At 42.3% G+C, this 15,417-nt stretch overlaps 1 protein-coding gene across 1 annotated transcript in view; it reads left to right on the forward strand.

Annotated features, from left to right (window-relative positions):
• KIF26B (kinesin family member 26B) overlaps nucleotides 1–15,417 on the forward strand; it is a 616,088-nt gene that overhangs the window by 497,146 nt on the left and 103,525 nt on the right. The window lies entirely within an intron of this gene.

The raw sequence follows: 15,417 nt of genomic DNA on the forward strand, positions 1-15,417 counted from the left end.
TGACACATTGAATTGAAATTTGTGTGTTAATACTTCCCTCATGCTCTCCTCAAATTATATAATAAAAACCTGCTGACAAGGGTATACTCTACACAGGGAGGTAATGGGTTAAGCAGGGGGTATAGGGATGAACATTAACACAAAATGAATGCGGGCCGAGGTAACAGAATAAGCAACTGTTCATAAAAGGGTTAACTTATCTGGCCGCAGAGCCTTTAAGTTCCAACGGTGGCGCCTATGCAACTGGTGCGTGATGTCTCCAATTTCGTCCTGTAGAAGCTGGAGGTTCGTTTCTCGGTGATGGCGATGAGTCCTTGTTGTTCCAAGCGGGGTCCTGGATCCACGGTTCATCATACAGGGTGCAGCACAGTCTGTTATACCGCCGGCGCGTGGCTCAACTCTGCGGAGGTGTGCGGGGGAGAAATTACTCAGTTCTGTTTGAGTCACCCGGTATGTGCACACGTAGATGGAATCTCTGCAGATTTTTCCACACCTGTTTTGAGAAATCCGCAGGTAAAAAGCACTGCGTTTTACCTGCGGATTTACAGTGGATTTTATGCGGTTTTTGTGCAAATTCCACCTGCGGTTTTACACCTGCGGATTCCTATAATGGAGCAGGTGTAAACCGCTGTGGAATCCACACAAAGAATGAACATGCTGCGGAATAAACAACACAGCGTGTCCGCGCGTTTTTTTCTGCAGCATGTACACTGCGGATTTTGTTTTCCATGGGTTTACATGGTACTGTAATCTCATGGAAAACAGCTGCGAATCCGCAGCATCAAAACCGCTGCAGATCCGCAGCAAAATCCGCAACGTGTGCATATACCCTTATGCAGTGTGCGCACAGTGACCGCCGGCCTGGAACGTCTGTAACTAACGGTCACGAAGGGCAACGGGCACCCAGCAGAAGAGGGCGCACCGCTTACACAAGATGAGCCACTGAGCTGCAGCCAATACCAAACATTGGGAGCAGTCGAGGAGGACCTAGGGATGGTGATTAAAGCACCCAGGCACTGGCCTGAAACTATTCAGCAGGCAATGGCGGTCAGTATTCTAGTCATGGGTCTGACACTCTGCAGATATCACAGACAGATATTATTGTTAATAGAAAAAATTGGAGTCCGGCTCAACAGGACTGGATTTTCCTTTTCTTTATATTTTTAAAAAGAAAATATGGTGCATACAAAAGAAAAATTTACATGACCCAGTCGACGCATTTCGACTGCACTAGGCAGTCTTAGGCTACTTTCACACATCAGGTTTTTTGTTTCAGGCTAAATCCGGCTCTTTGGAGAAGAACCGGAACCAGAAAAAATAAAAACCGGAACCGGTTTTTCCCCCATTGACTTTTATTAGCGCCGGATTGCACCAGATGGCCCAGCGTTTCTTCCGTTTTTTTTCCGGATCCGGCGAACATTCGATTCTGGCGTCTGGAAAAAAACGTCTACTGTAACGTTTTTTGTCTCTGGCGAAAAAGCCTGAAGCGCCGTATCCGGCGCTTCCGGCTGTTTGCTAGAATGAAAGCCCATGGGAGCCGGAAGATGCCGGATCCAGAAAAAGCCGGATCCGGCGGCCTGATCCGGTTTTTTAAACTGAGCATGCTCCAATTTTTTTTTTAATCCAATAATCTAGATAGGCTAGCCGGATCCGTAAAAAACCCGTATCCATCGCATCAGTTTTTCACGATCTGCACCGAATCCAGGTTTTCCAACATTCACCGGATATAGCCTGAAACAAAAAACCTGATGTGTGAAAGTAGCCTTACTCAGACATGAACTGTGCACCAATATTATACTGCATCTTAATTCAAACTGCTCATTTTTTCTATCGTTTGATGAAAACAATGCCATAATGTTTATTTTTCTGTTTCTTTTGTTAACTAAGTAAACCAAATATGTAGATCTAAGGTGAATCATACTTATATGTATTTTCCTTCAAGCAGAAATTGTGAGTCCATCTGTGGGGAAATTTGTGTTTAGCCTCTTGTTGTTGTGATACATTTTCTGTACCAAGGCAAATCATCCGTAATTTAATTTCAGATGTACTTTCTGTTTTATTATATTTTTCTTCGGGGAAGTGTATGAATTCATTGATTCTGCCAGTATGACATGATACTCCACAAATGTAAAATTGATCAGGTTTGTTATATTGTGTTATATTGTGTTAAATAGTTTAGAGATCAGAGAGATGGCTCATTGCATGGTTATATGAACAGAATACAGAAAAATTGTTACAACGTGCTTAATAAGAGACTGACTTTAAAACACAACCTGAGAGCACTGAATTTAATGGAAATCGTAGAAAAACTACATTGTGGACCTGATTCATTAAGACTGGAATTGTACACACCAGTCTTAAAGATGGGTGTTCTTGAGTACGATGCATCTATTTCAATAAAGAGGTTCTGCAAGAAGTTTATAAAATAGCTTCAATCACATCATTTAAATGTCAGCCCGTCCTAGTCACATGTGAAGATGGACTGCAATCTGAAGAAACACAGCTCCCAGAGAGCTGTGTCTCAACTTCTGTAGGAGCTGTATTGTAAGCACACATACTGGTGAGCTAGCAGAGAGGGGCTGTGACCAGAGAAAAAAATAATCTTCTCCTTGGTTGACTGTGTACCGTAGGACTGAGGCTGAAAAGAATAATTTGTTCTCAGTCAGTCGAGGAGAAGATTTATTTTTCTTCCTGTCATAATCCTTTTCCAACAGCTCAACAATATAGGTTTTACAATACAGCTCCTCTGTCAGTTGAGACACAAGTTTTGGGAGTTGTGATTCTTCAGACTGCAGCCTGTTCTGACACATGACTAGATCAGTCTGATCTTTGAAATACATGATGAGGGACATTTTATTTATTTCTTAGAGAACCCCTTTAAGAGGTGCATTTTACCTAATGAATTAGCACATCTTACAACTAGCATGCCACAACCTTTGATGAATTTATCAGGTGGACTTTGCCACACCTCACTCAGTGAAACGTTGGGAAAGCTGGCGAAAACTGATAAATTAAACTGATTAAATAAATAATTAATAAATGACAAAACTTCATGTTGCACAGCAATTTTGTGATATTTGAATGTGTTTTAAGCTAGAATTCTGATGAAAACACCTTCATGAAACAGGACCTATAAGCTCAAAAGTACGTGTATGACCCATGCAGTGCTGCTAACCACCTACGGCTTTTTTTATACAGCGTTTCATTCTTAAAACACGACTAAAAATATATGTGAGAAAAAAGTTGTTAGGGCTAGCGGAACGCACCGAGTAAATAGAGATGTTTATTATAAATGGTGCGTTCGCAGCCCGGGGTCCACCGTGCAGGAGGAACCTGCTGCTAGCGAATGGCGGCACTGTTTGGCGGTATAGACTAGCTCTGTTACTCCACAGAGTAGCCGTGGAAGGGAAGCACTGCGCCCTGTTAGCCTCACAGGAGCACAAGCTTACTGCCAAGCTGATAGCAGTCAGTGGTTATGCAACATGCAATCTCCTCACCGGAGAAGCCGGTATTCTAGGGGCTTATTTCAGCCGGGTCCCTGAACACACTCATACAATCTCCTCACTGGAGGTGCCGGTATTCTAGGGGCTTATTTCAGCCGGGTCCCTGAACACACTCAAGCATAACAACACTGGCGCAAAGCACATATATGAATTGATACTAGCGCATGGCTGTGCGGCCATGCGAGCCTTATATAGCTGCAGCAAGTAAAAGACCTTCCTAGAAGGACCAATGAGAGACTGCCAAACCTGAGCATGTGACCCTAAATCTCCACTGAGATTAACCCGGGAAATTCATGGCCTTACATGTTTCAAACCCACTGGTTCTTAAACAACCCAGATGCTTAGATGATATAGAGCCACTATAGCCTTATTAAGCCCTCATAACTCAATGCTCGTCCACATTGTACACCTGCCGCTTCCATCATAAAACAGCTGGCAGAATAATGTAATTGGACACGTGACATCACATGCATCCTGATTTCTGGGTTGCCCAACAGCACATGACGTTTCATAAGGGAATTGTGCATGTAATATGAATAATATAATAATTATGGTATCAGCTAATGCTGGTGTACTCTGGGGGACTGGAGCAGGTTTACCTATCAGAAGCACAACCAATTATTTTCATAGAAACCAAAGGAAATATTGCCGTATGTGGAGTCGGGAAGGAATCTTTCCCCTGCTATGGGGCAATCAGAATCTGCCTCATGGGGGTATTACTTTTCTCTGAATCAACATGTTAGGTTATAGGTTGAACTTGATGGACAGGCGATCTGGAGACTATTGAAGCGTTCAAAAAGTTAAAAAAATGTTTTTTTTTAAAAACCCCGATCACTAAACTGGGTGACAGTAAGAAGGCCGGGTAGAGAGAGGCTAGTCCTGATCTGGCGGTTTGACAGGTTACTGGGAGGGGCTGGTGAGGACCCAGTGGTCATGGTGCACATTGGCACAAATGACAAAGTTAGAGGTAGGTGGAAGGTCCTTAAAGATGATTTCAGGGAATTAGGCTGCAAGCTGAAAGCAAGGATTCCTGCAGAACTTTTCAATTGGCTACAGGTTCTACGCTAGGGATGGGCTGCACCTCAATTGGGAAGGTACAGCTGTGCTGGGGGAGAAAATGGCTAGAAGGTCGGAGGAGTGTTTAAACTAGGGATTGGAGGGAGGGTATTCGTTTTATAGGAGGGGAAGATAGTGAAGATAGAGACTTGGGCACAAATAAGGAAGTTGGTGGTGGCGGTGGCATAGGGGGGTGGGGTTAGAACAAGTAATAATTTAAGAAAGAATAGAGGTACAGAGAGATACATAAAGTGCATGTATACTAATGCCAGAAGCCTCGCCCACAAAATGTACAAATTAGAATTAATGGTGTTGAAGCATAATTATGACATGGTGGTGATATCTGAAACGTGGCTGGATGAGAGCCATGACTGGGCTGTTAACTTGCAGGGTTAAAGTCTGTTCAGAAATGACCAAACAGATAAGCGAGGGGGAGGTGTGTGTCTATATGTAAAATCATCCTTAAAACCCATCCTGCGGGATAATATAGGTGAATCTAATGAAAATGTAGAGTCCCTATGGTTGGAGATAAGGGGAGGGGAAAAAATAATAAATTACTGATAGAGGTTTTTTATAAGTCTCCAAAAATAATGGAAGCAACGGAGAAAATCCTCGTAAAGCAAATAGATGAAGCTGCGACTCAAGCAGAAGTCATTATTATGGGGGACTTCAACTACCCTGAAATAGATTGGGGAATAGAATCCTGTAGTTCCAGCAAAGGTAATCGGTTTTTGACAACTATGAGAGACAATTACCTTTCACAACTGGTTGAGGACCCAACAAGAAGGGGGGCACTGCTAGACCTAATATTAACCATCAGGCCAGACCGCAGAGCTAATATAAGGGTTGGGGATCACTTGGGGAAAAGTGATAATAATCAATAAAAAATAATAAGTTTTCATGTATGGAATAAATGGCGCTATAACAATAAATAATAATAATAATAATGTATCCTTTAATAAAATGTGTAGTAGAGGGGTTACAAGGACACTAAACTTCAGGAGGGCAAATTTCCAACGGATGAGAGATGATCTTGGTGCAATTAACTGGGACGATATCCTGAGACATAAAAATACACAAAGAAAATGGGAGACGTTTATTAGCATCCTGGATAGGACCTGTGCACAGTATATACCCTATGGGAATAAACATACTAGAAATAGGAGGAAACCAATATGGCTAAGTAGAGCTGTAAGGGGCGCAATAAGTGACAAAAAGAAAGCATTTAGGGAATTAAAGGAAATAGGTAGTGATGAGGCATTAAATAAATACAAAAAATTAAATAAATTCTGTAAAAAGCAAATCAAGGCAGCAAAAATTGAGACAGAGAGACTCATTGCCAGAGAGAGTAAAAATAATCCCAAGATATTCTTTAACAATGTAAATAGTAAGAAACTAAAAAAATGATAGTGTTAGCCCCCTTAAAAATAGTCTTTACACAAGAAAATTCCATGGCAGACAATATGATCATTGATAACAAAAATTCCCCATTAAATGTCACCTGCTTAACCCAGCAGGAAGTACGTCGGTGTCTAAAAATCACTAAAATTGACATCTCCGGGCCCGGATGGGATACACCCTTGAGTACTGCAGGAATTAAGTACAGTCATTGATAGACCATTATTTTTAATCTTTAAAGACTCCATAATAACAGGGTCTGTACCACAGGACTGGCGTATAGCAAATGTGGTGCCAATATTCAAAAAGGGGACAAAAACTGAACTTGGAAATTATAGGCCAGTAAGCTTAACCTCTACTGTGGGTAAAATCCTGGAGGGCATTCTAAGGGCTGCTATACTGGAGTATCTGAAGAGGAATAACCTCATGACCCAATATCAGCATGGGATTAATAGGGACCATTCCTGTCAGACTAATCTGATCAATTTCTATGAAGAGGTAAATTCCGGACTGGACCAAGGGAACGCAGTGGACGTAGTGTATATGGACTTTTGAAAAGCTTTTGATACGGTGCCACACAAAACGTTGACACATAAAATGAGAATAATGGGGATAGGGGAAAATATGTGTAAGTGGGTTAAGAGCTGGCTCAGGGATAGGAAACAAAGGGTGGTTATTAATGGAGCACACTCGGACTGGGTCACGGTTAGCAGTGGGGTACCACAGGGGTCAGTATTGGGCCCTCTTCTTTTTAACATATTTATTAATGACTTTGTAGGGGGCATATAGAGCAGAATTTATATTAAATATTTGCAGATGACACTAAACTTTGCAGGGTAATCAATACAGAGAAGGACAATTTTATGTTAAAGGATGATTTATGTAAACTAGAAGCTTGGGCTGATAAATTGCAAATGAGCTTTAATGGGGATAAATGTAAGGTCATGCACTTGGGTAGAAGTAATAAGATGTATAACTATGTGCTTAATTCTAAAACTTTGGGCAAAACCGTCAATGAAAAAGACCTGGGTGTATGGGTGGATGACAAACTCATATTTAGTGGCCAGTGTCAGGCAGCTGTTACAAAGGCAAATGAAATAATGGGATAATATTAATAATAATAATTTTCATTTATATAGCGCCAACATGTTCCGCAGCACTTTAATTAAGCGGGGACATGTACAGACAATAAATTCAGTACAAGTTAAGACAATTTAAACAGTGACATAGGGGGGGGGGGGGGGTCCCTGCTCGCAAGCTTACAATCTACAAGAAAATGGGGAGACACAATAGGTGAAAAGTGCTTGTTATTTCAGGTCTGGCAATTATAATAAATAGGGATTTTCATATAAAGCTGCATGATCCGGTCATCAGCCCGTGTGTTTAAGTGCAATAGTCAAGTATCAAGTGCAGTTATCGTGTGCATGGAGGGTGTGGAGACAGATGAATTGTAGGGTGCAGATTCACATGCAGATAATATTTGGAAGGAGGGAACAGGACAAAGTTAGTTTACTCAGTAGTTGATGTGGTAGGCTTGTTTGAAGAGATGGGTTTTTAAAGCGTGCTTGAATAGGTCGGAGCTAGGTATCAGTCTCATCATCTGGGGAAGTGCATTCCAGATAGCTAGTGCAGCACGAGAGAAGTCTTGGAGACAGAGGTGCGAGGTTCGGATTACGGGGGATGTTAGTCTTAGGTCATTTGTAGAACGGAGGGCACGTGTTGGGCGATAGATGGAGATGAGAGAGGAGATATAAGGAGGTGCAGAACTGTGGAGAGCTTTGTGGGTGAGAGAGATGAATTTATACAGGACCCTGTAGCGAGTGGGTTGCCAGTGTAATGACTGGCACAAGATGGAGGCATCGGTGAAGTGGCTGGACAGAAATATGACCCTGGCTGCCGCATTCAAGATGGATTGGAGAGGAGAAAGTTTGGAAAGAGGCAGACCGATCAGAAGAGAGTTGCAGTAGTCCAGATGAGAATGAATAAGAGCGACAGTAAGAGTCTTAGCAGTTTCAAAGGTGAGAAAAGCTCGGATTCTGGAGATGTTTTTAAGATGCAGGTGACAGGAGTGAGTGAGTGATCGGATATAGGGAGTAAAGGAAAGTTCGGGATGGGATGCATTAAAAGAGGCATAGATGCTCATGAGGAGAACATAATTTTACCTCTATACAAGTCACTAGTTCGACCACACTTAGAATACTGTGCACAGTTCTGGTCTTCGGTTTATAAGAAAGACATAGCTGAACTAGAGCGGGTGCAGAGAAGAGCGACCACGGTTATTAGAGGACTGGGGGGGTCTGCAATACCAAGACAGGTTATTACACTTGGAGCTATTTTGTTTGGAAATACAAAGGCCAAGGGGTGATCTTATTTTAATGTATAAATATAAGGGGGGACAGTACAAAGACCTTTCTGATGATCTTTTTAATCATAGACCTGAGACAGGGACAAGGGGGCATCCTCTACTTCTGGAGGAAAGAAGGTTTAAGCATAATCACAGACGCGGATTCTTTACTGTAAGAGCAGTGAGACTATGGAACTCTCTGCCGTATGATGTTGTAATGAGTGATTCATTACTAAAATTTAAGAGGGGACTGGATACCTTTCTTGAAAAGTATAATGTTACAGGTTATATGTACTAGATTCCTTGATAGGGCGTTGATCCAGGGAACTAGTCTGATTGCCATATGTGGAGTTGGAAAGGAATTTTTTTCCCCAATGTGGAGCTTACTCTTTGCCACATGGGGTTTTATTTGCCTTTCTCTGGTTCAACATGTTAGGGCATGTTAGGTTAGGCTATTGGTTGAATTAGATGGACTTTAAGTCTTCCTTCAACCTTAAGAACTATGTTACTATGTAAACGGCGTAATGAGAAAAAAAGTCAAAACGCCCAAATTAGATTTTTTTTGGTCATCGCTACATTGCAGTCAAATGCAATAACGGATGATCAAAGCATTGTATCTACACCAAAATTATATCAATAAAAACGTCAGCTTTGCGTGCAAAAAAAAGCCCTCACTCAACCACAGATCACGAAAAATTGAAATGCTACAGGTCTCAGAAAATGGCGCTTTTTTTTTTTGTTTACTTTTTTACAAATTTTGGATTTTTTTTTTAATCCTAATGGCAGGTCAGTTTTAGCATTTAAAAATAAGCAACAATTTTGGAATTGCACTTTTTTTTGCAATTTCACCGCACTTGACATTTTTTTTTCCCCATTTTCCAGTACACGGTATGTTAGAACAAATGATGGTGTTTAAAAGTACAACTTGTCCCACAAAAAACAAGCCCTCACAGGGCCAAATTGATCAAAAAGTTAAAAAGTTATGGCTCTGGGAAAAAGGCAAAAAATGAAGACGCAAAAACGGAAAATGGCCCAGCGGTTAAGGGGTTAAAGGGAACCTGTCCATCATATTTACCCCTACAAACTATTACTATGATTGTGCAGCCTTTTAACCCCTTCATGACCTTGGGATTTTCCGTTTTTCCGTGTTCGTTTTTCGCTCCTCTCCTCACCAGAGCCATAAATTTTTTCCGTCAATATGGCCATGTGAGAGCTTATTTTTTGCAAAACAAGTTGTACTTTTGAACGACATCATTGGTTTTACCATGTCGTGTACTAGAAAACGGGAAAAAAATTCCAAGTGCGGTGAAATTGCAAAAAAAGTGCAATCCCACACTTGTTTTTTGATTGGCTTTTTTGCTAGCTTCACTAAATGCTGACCAGTCATTATGATTCTCCAGGTCATTACGAGTTCATAGACACCAATCATGTCTAGGGTCTTTTTTAGCTAAGTGGTGAAAACAAATTCCAAACTTTTCGAAAAAAATAAATAAATTGCGCCATTTTCCAATACCCGTAGTGTCTCAATTTTTCATGATCTGGGGTCGGTTGAGGGCTTACTTTTTAGGTGCCATTTTGGTACAGATACGTTCTTTTGATCGCCCGTTACTGCATTTTAATGCAATGTTGCGGCGACCAAAAAAACATAATTCTGGTGTTTCAAATTTTTTTCTCGCTACGCAATCAGGTTAATCCTTTTTTTATTGATAGATTGGGCGATTCTGAACACGGCGATACCAAATACGTGTAGGTTTGATTTTTTTTTTATTGATTTGTTTTGGATGGGACAAAAGGGGGTGATTTAAACTTTTATATTTTTTTTTTCATATTTTTTAACGTTTTTTTTTTTTATTTTGCCATGCTTCAATAGCCTCCATGGGAGGCTAGAAGCTGGCACAACTCGATCGCCTCTGCTACATAGCAGCAATCATCAGATTGCTGCTATGTAGCTGAATTGCAGGTGTGCTATGAGCGCCGACCACAGGGTGGCGCTCACAGCAGGCCGGGATCAGTAACCATAGAGGTTTCAAGGACCTCTATGGTTACCATTCTGATGCATCGCCGACCCCCCGATCATGTGACGGGGGTCAGCTATGCGCTCATTTCCATCCGGAAGCGCCGGTTAAATGCTGCTGTCAGCGTTTGACAGCGGCATTTAACTAGTTAATACCAGCGGGTGAATCGTGATTTCACCCGCCGCTATTGTGGGCACGTGTCAGCTGTTCAAAACAGCTGACATGTCCCGGCTTTGATGCGGGCTCACCCCTGGAGCCCTGCATTAAAGCTGGGGATCTGACCTCGGACGTACTATCCCGTCCGAGGTCAGAAAGGGGTTAAAAGATAGGTCAGATGATCCCTTTATGACTCCAAAGCCCTTCTAGGGCCAAGAGAAATAGCGTTTTGAAGTTGTGTCTGCACTGTGACATGTTGATGGACTTCTAGCTTTTCAGTCTTGTCAGGGTGATGGACTGTTCTGCTGCATTCCTACCCCTGAATACAACAATCATGCTATGGGTACAGTGCCATGCAGTTTTTCATTTAAAGTGAGTAGTGATGTGCATCTTTTATATTGTGGGATGGTAATGTACAGCGTATAAGTAATGTAAATTGTTAATGTACAATGTGAGTACTGAAAAGTGCAGGGTAAGCACAGGGTTACATTTGGGATATAATAAGTGCTGTTCATATAGTTAAATGGCTTAGCAACTGTAGAGGCCATGACTCTCCATCCCCTGAGGAAGCCACGCTTTAGGGTGGCGATACGCGTGGGGTTCTCCTCCTCCTCCTCATACATCATGCTGGCAGCAGGTTCCAATCTTGCTATGAATTCTTCATGAAGCTATCTCATGCTTCTTATGCTTTTTAATGTGTGTTTTCCTTTTCTTGCCTTATTCTTGCAGGATTTCGCATCTGCATTTTTTCACTTTCTCTTGGAGTCATTGAACTTGTTTTGCATATCTTCATCTTGATCAGTTATAGGCTGGCATAGCGCTGATCCATTGTTATCTATGGAATATATGCTCTTTTTACTCTAAGTACATCATGCTTATGGATTTTTTCGTTTTCACCTGTTGTGTGCAAAATAATTGGATCTGTTTTTTATTCACAAGGGCATTGCTACAATAGTTAAGGTCTTATTTATAGTTTATGATCTATTTCATCATGACCTTTTACTACATTGTTTGGATTAGTCTATACAGGAACAAACACGCTTTATTTTGAAGGGTTCTTGCAGTGGAATTGTTTTATGTGCTTTGTTATTTTTATATAGTGGACCATCATCACAATTTGGCACTTTGGTACCATCTAAATGTTGTTGTAGCACATTATTTGGGGTTTGTTCCATGTTTATGATTCATGCTTACCTGTGTTCAGAGCTAGCACATTGGAGGGGGATAGCTTATGGTCCCTACATGTGGAGCACCCCCAGACGCAGGGCCGCGGGTTACTCGATACCGGTCCTCTCTTTCTCAGTTCTAGGATTGTCACGGTGGCTGGACCCAGTCCGTGACCCTGCTAAGGGGCGTCCAATAAAAGGGGTGATGAAAGTCGGCTAAGGTTTTGTGATGCCACCTGTGGTATTCGGTCAGGGTGACCGACGCTGCTTGGGGTCCACTGGGTGTGATGTGATAGCAGCTAGATGGTATACCTTCCCACAGGTGAAGTATATCCCCAGGGCTTCCCAGTAGTGTAGGTGGTGATGGTGTGAGGCGCAGTTAATAATGAGTCTCTTTACCTTTTACTGAAGGCTTCGGGATCCTCAATCCAGAGCACTGCTAACTGGGCTGTCTGAGACCGGCCGGTCCGAAGGAGCATCCAGAGTTCCCTTTGCAGGTGGAAATCAGTGCCTACCAACTAGTGCCTGTGTGTTGTAGTTCTTCCCTGCTGAGCATTCGGGATAGTCCTCACAACTCTCATGTTCATTCTTTCTCTCTCTCTCTCGCTCTCCGTCCCCCAAGTTTATCTGGATAGGACGCACCTGTTTGATGGGAAGGCTCGGAGCTATTCTGGGACCCTAGAGACGCCCCTCTCCATGCTTGCCCCCTATGTCTTCTTAGGTGATGTATGGTAGACAGCCAACCTATAATCAACTGTCCTGCAGTATTTGAAGTAGTGCATGGAGTCTGTTACTTCCTCGGTGTTCCGGTCACCGGCTACGTGCCTCAGTAGGATGATGGAAAACCCGAGCAACGAGAACACTCGCTCATCACTATTCTCAATAGATTTCAACACAGTTTGATTTTTCAACAATAAAATTAAATACAAAATACAGTGTTATTACTTGGTAACTTACGTTACAAAATAAGGAAAGGCAATTGTCCTTCATGAGTCTGCCAAATTTTCTGTTTTGGTAAACAGGGGAGAAGCATTATTTTTATTGTATAAAAACACCATAGTCCCAGCAACTTTTAAAAAAATTATTTTAACCTCTCAAGTTAAAAGCAACAGTTTTTATTACAAGAAATATAGATAACTTACGTTACCGCACAGTATAGTAACTTTCGCTACTAAGCTGATGGTAACTTACGTTACAATATGTTACCATCCATTGGATTAAACTTATGGTAAGGTAAGTTACCATCATCTTTGTAACATAAGTTACTATATTGTGTTGTAACGTAAGCTACCATGGAATGACCCTTTAACTAACCAGTAAATGTTTGCTTGTTGCAATGAACTTGATGTCTTCTGAATTGTGTGCGGAATCTCCTGAGGATGGAGGCCTGGAGACAGCAGAGGCCTGGGGCCTACAACTGAATGTGGTGCACCCCACACCTGACAACACACTGGGACACTATTTTCCTGTAAAGTGTCAGAGCGTAACCGGACAGCAGCTCGGTCATGACTACTGCTCTTTGCAACTTTACAGTCTCACACTGTAATTCCTACCTGCCAGGATCATCCCCTGGCCGATTGACAGGTCGTTTGCTCTGTCAATCAGCCAAAGGAGGGATTTGCTAGGTAAGAAATACAGCGTAAGGCCGGCGTCACACTGGCGTTTAAAACGGCCGAGTGCAATGCGATAAAAAATCGCATTGCACTCGGACCAATATTAAGTTATGGGGCCGCTCCCAGCAGCCGACTTTTTGTCGGCCATTTTCCTCGGTCCGAGACAATCGCAGCATGCTGCGATTGTCTCGGACCGAGGAAAACTCGCGGCTCACTCGCACCCATATAAGCCTATGGGTGCGAGTGAGACAGCGCACATCACTCGGATAACATCCGAGTGATGTGCGCTTTAAGCGGACCCCAGCAATGGAGGAGATGGAGAAATTAATTTCTCCGCCTCCTCCGCAGCTGTGCTCCGATCCTCCCTGTGCGAGAGAATCGGAGCACAGACGGATGACACTCGGCTCCTGCTCTGCTGCGAGAAGGAGCCGAGGGTCATTAGCATATCGCATCCGATGCTCTCGCATCGGATGCAATACGCTAGTGTGACGCCGGCCTAAGACTGAGAATAGTGATGGGCGAATGTGCTCCGATAGGGTGTTATCCGAGCATGCTCAGGTGCTAACCTAGTGTCCGGCATGCTCGGATAATATGTTTGAGTTCCCACAGCTGCAGGTCTCTTGGCTGTTCGACAGTTGCAGCACATGCAGTGATTGCCTAACAAACAGGTAATCCCTGCATGTGTTGTGACTGTCGAACAGCCACGAGACATGCAGCAGCGAGGACTTGAACACTCAGTTAGCACACTAGCATTCTCGGATAACATTAACTGAGAACCTAGAAGTACATTGTCACACCCGAAAGCATTAGAAGGGATTGACCAAGCCGGTCAGCACAGCGTCTCCGACAGAATACCCTCATCTGGCCAGCAGCCACACATAGGCCATTGCATCTTCATTAGTGTAAGTGTCACCATTGGGATCTCTTTCCCTCCTCCGTATGTTCCTTTCACACTGGAATAAGCGATCACGTGAAAAAGGCTCCGGCGGAGCCGAAACGTTGTGTCAGATCGCATGAGCTGCTTTATTCTGTTATGCTCCCAAATGTATAAATAAATCCACACTTTTATCTGCATGAATCCATTGTACAGAATCTAATTAGAGTGTGCGGTGAATTATAAAATTTACTATTATTTAGGACCCTTTGGTCCATTACACCAGCACCTCGCCTCTAGTAGACTGAGTGCACGCTAAAATCTCCCTTTACAGGTTTCCTTTAACGTCATAGCTCTGTCCATGTACAGTACATGCAACAGAAAACTTATAATCCCATCAAACACTCAATATCAAAGTAATCTGTAAATGTGTGTAAGACAGCCATTAATGAAAAAATGCTGGCGGAATGCAGCCACCATTGGGTAGAAGCTAGGAGCTCTCTCTATACTGTTCCCACTGAACTCAGTAATAAATCTGTATGCTGCACGTTCCCCCTAGGCTGGTAATTTATATCTGTACAGATTTGAAGCTCTGATCTGTAAGTCAAAACTCTCATCCATGTATTTAGTAACGTTCGCCCTAAATATTAAGTAAAGATAACCATAAACATTCGAAAGAGAGTATTTTCCATCCAGAAGTTTGGGACCCCATTGTTTTCTGGTTTAAGTTCTGGTATTGGAACTGAACTGTAGAATAAAGTTCAGGTTGGACACCAGAACCCGAATCTCTACAGGTCCGCTCATCCCTACTAGAGATGGTTCAGTAGCCATACTTATCTTTTAGGTGGAATAACCATTTAACTTAATGCAGCCCTGTCTGTATATTAATGTGTGAATATTGTAAAGGAAATTATCTTCTGACTGTCTGTAGGTGATGTGTCTGTATAAATCTTTATGGGGTTCTTGCTAATGATGTCAAGGGTTAGTTTGCTAAGTATTTGGATATTCAGATCTATACCTTAGAAGTTCTGAAAATCTACTATAGCCCATGGAATATCTTAGACTTGTCTGAGCAGAAGATTCCTTTATTAGGTTTCTGTGTCAGGATAGAGGAATTATGTGTGAATGGTTTCAAAGCAATGCAGCGCGGATAGGAAATAATGAGCAGCGGTGTCAGCACTCCAGATTTGTACTTGATGGGGATAGAGAACTTTGTGTGCATAATCTTATAATGTTTTATCCATTTGAATCTTACTATTAAATTTGTAGCAAAGCATTGGATTAAAGTTGAA

The sequence above is a fragment of the Ranitomeya imitator genome, chromosome 5, assembly GCF_032444005.1.
Source record: "Ranitomeya imitator isolate aRanImi1 chromosome 5, aRanImi1.pri, whole genome shotgun sequence".
Taxonomy (NCBI): Eukaryota; Metazoa; Chordata; class Amphibia; order Anura; family Dendrobatidae; genus Ranitomeya; species Ranitomeya imitator.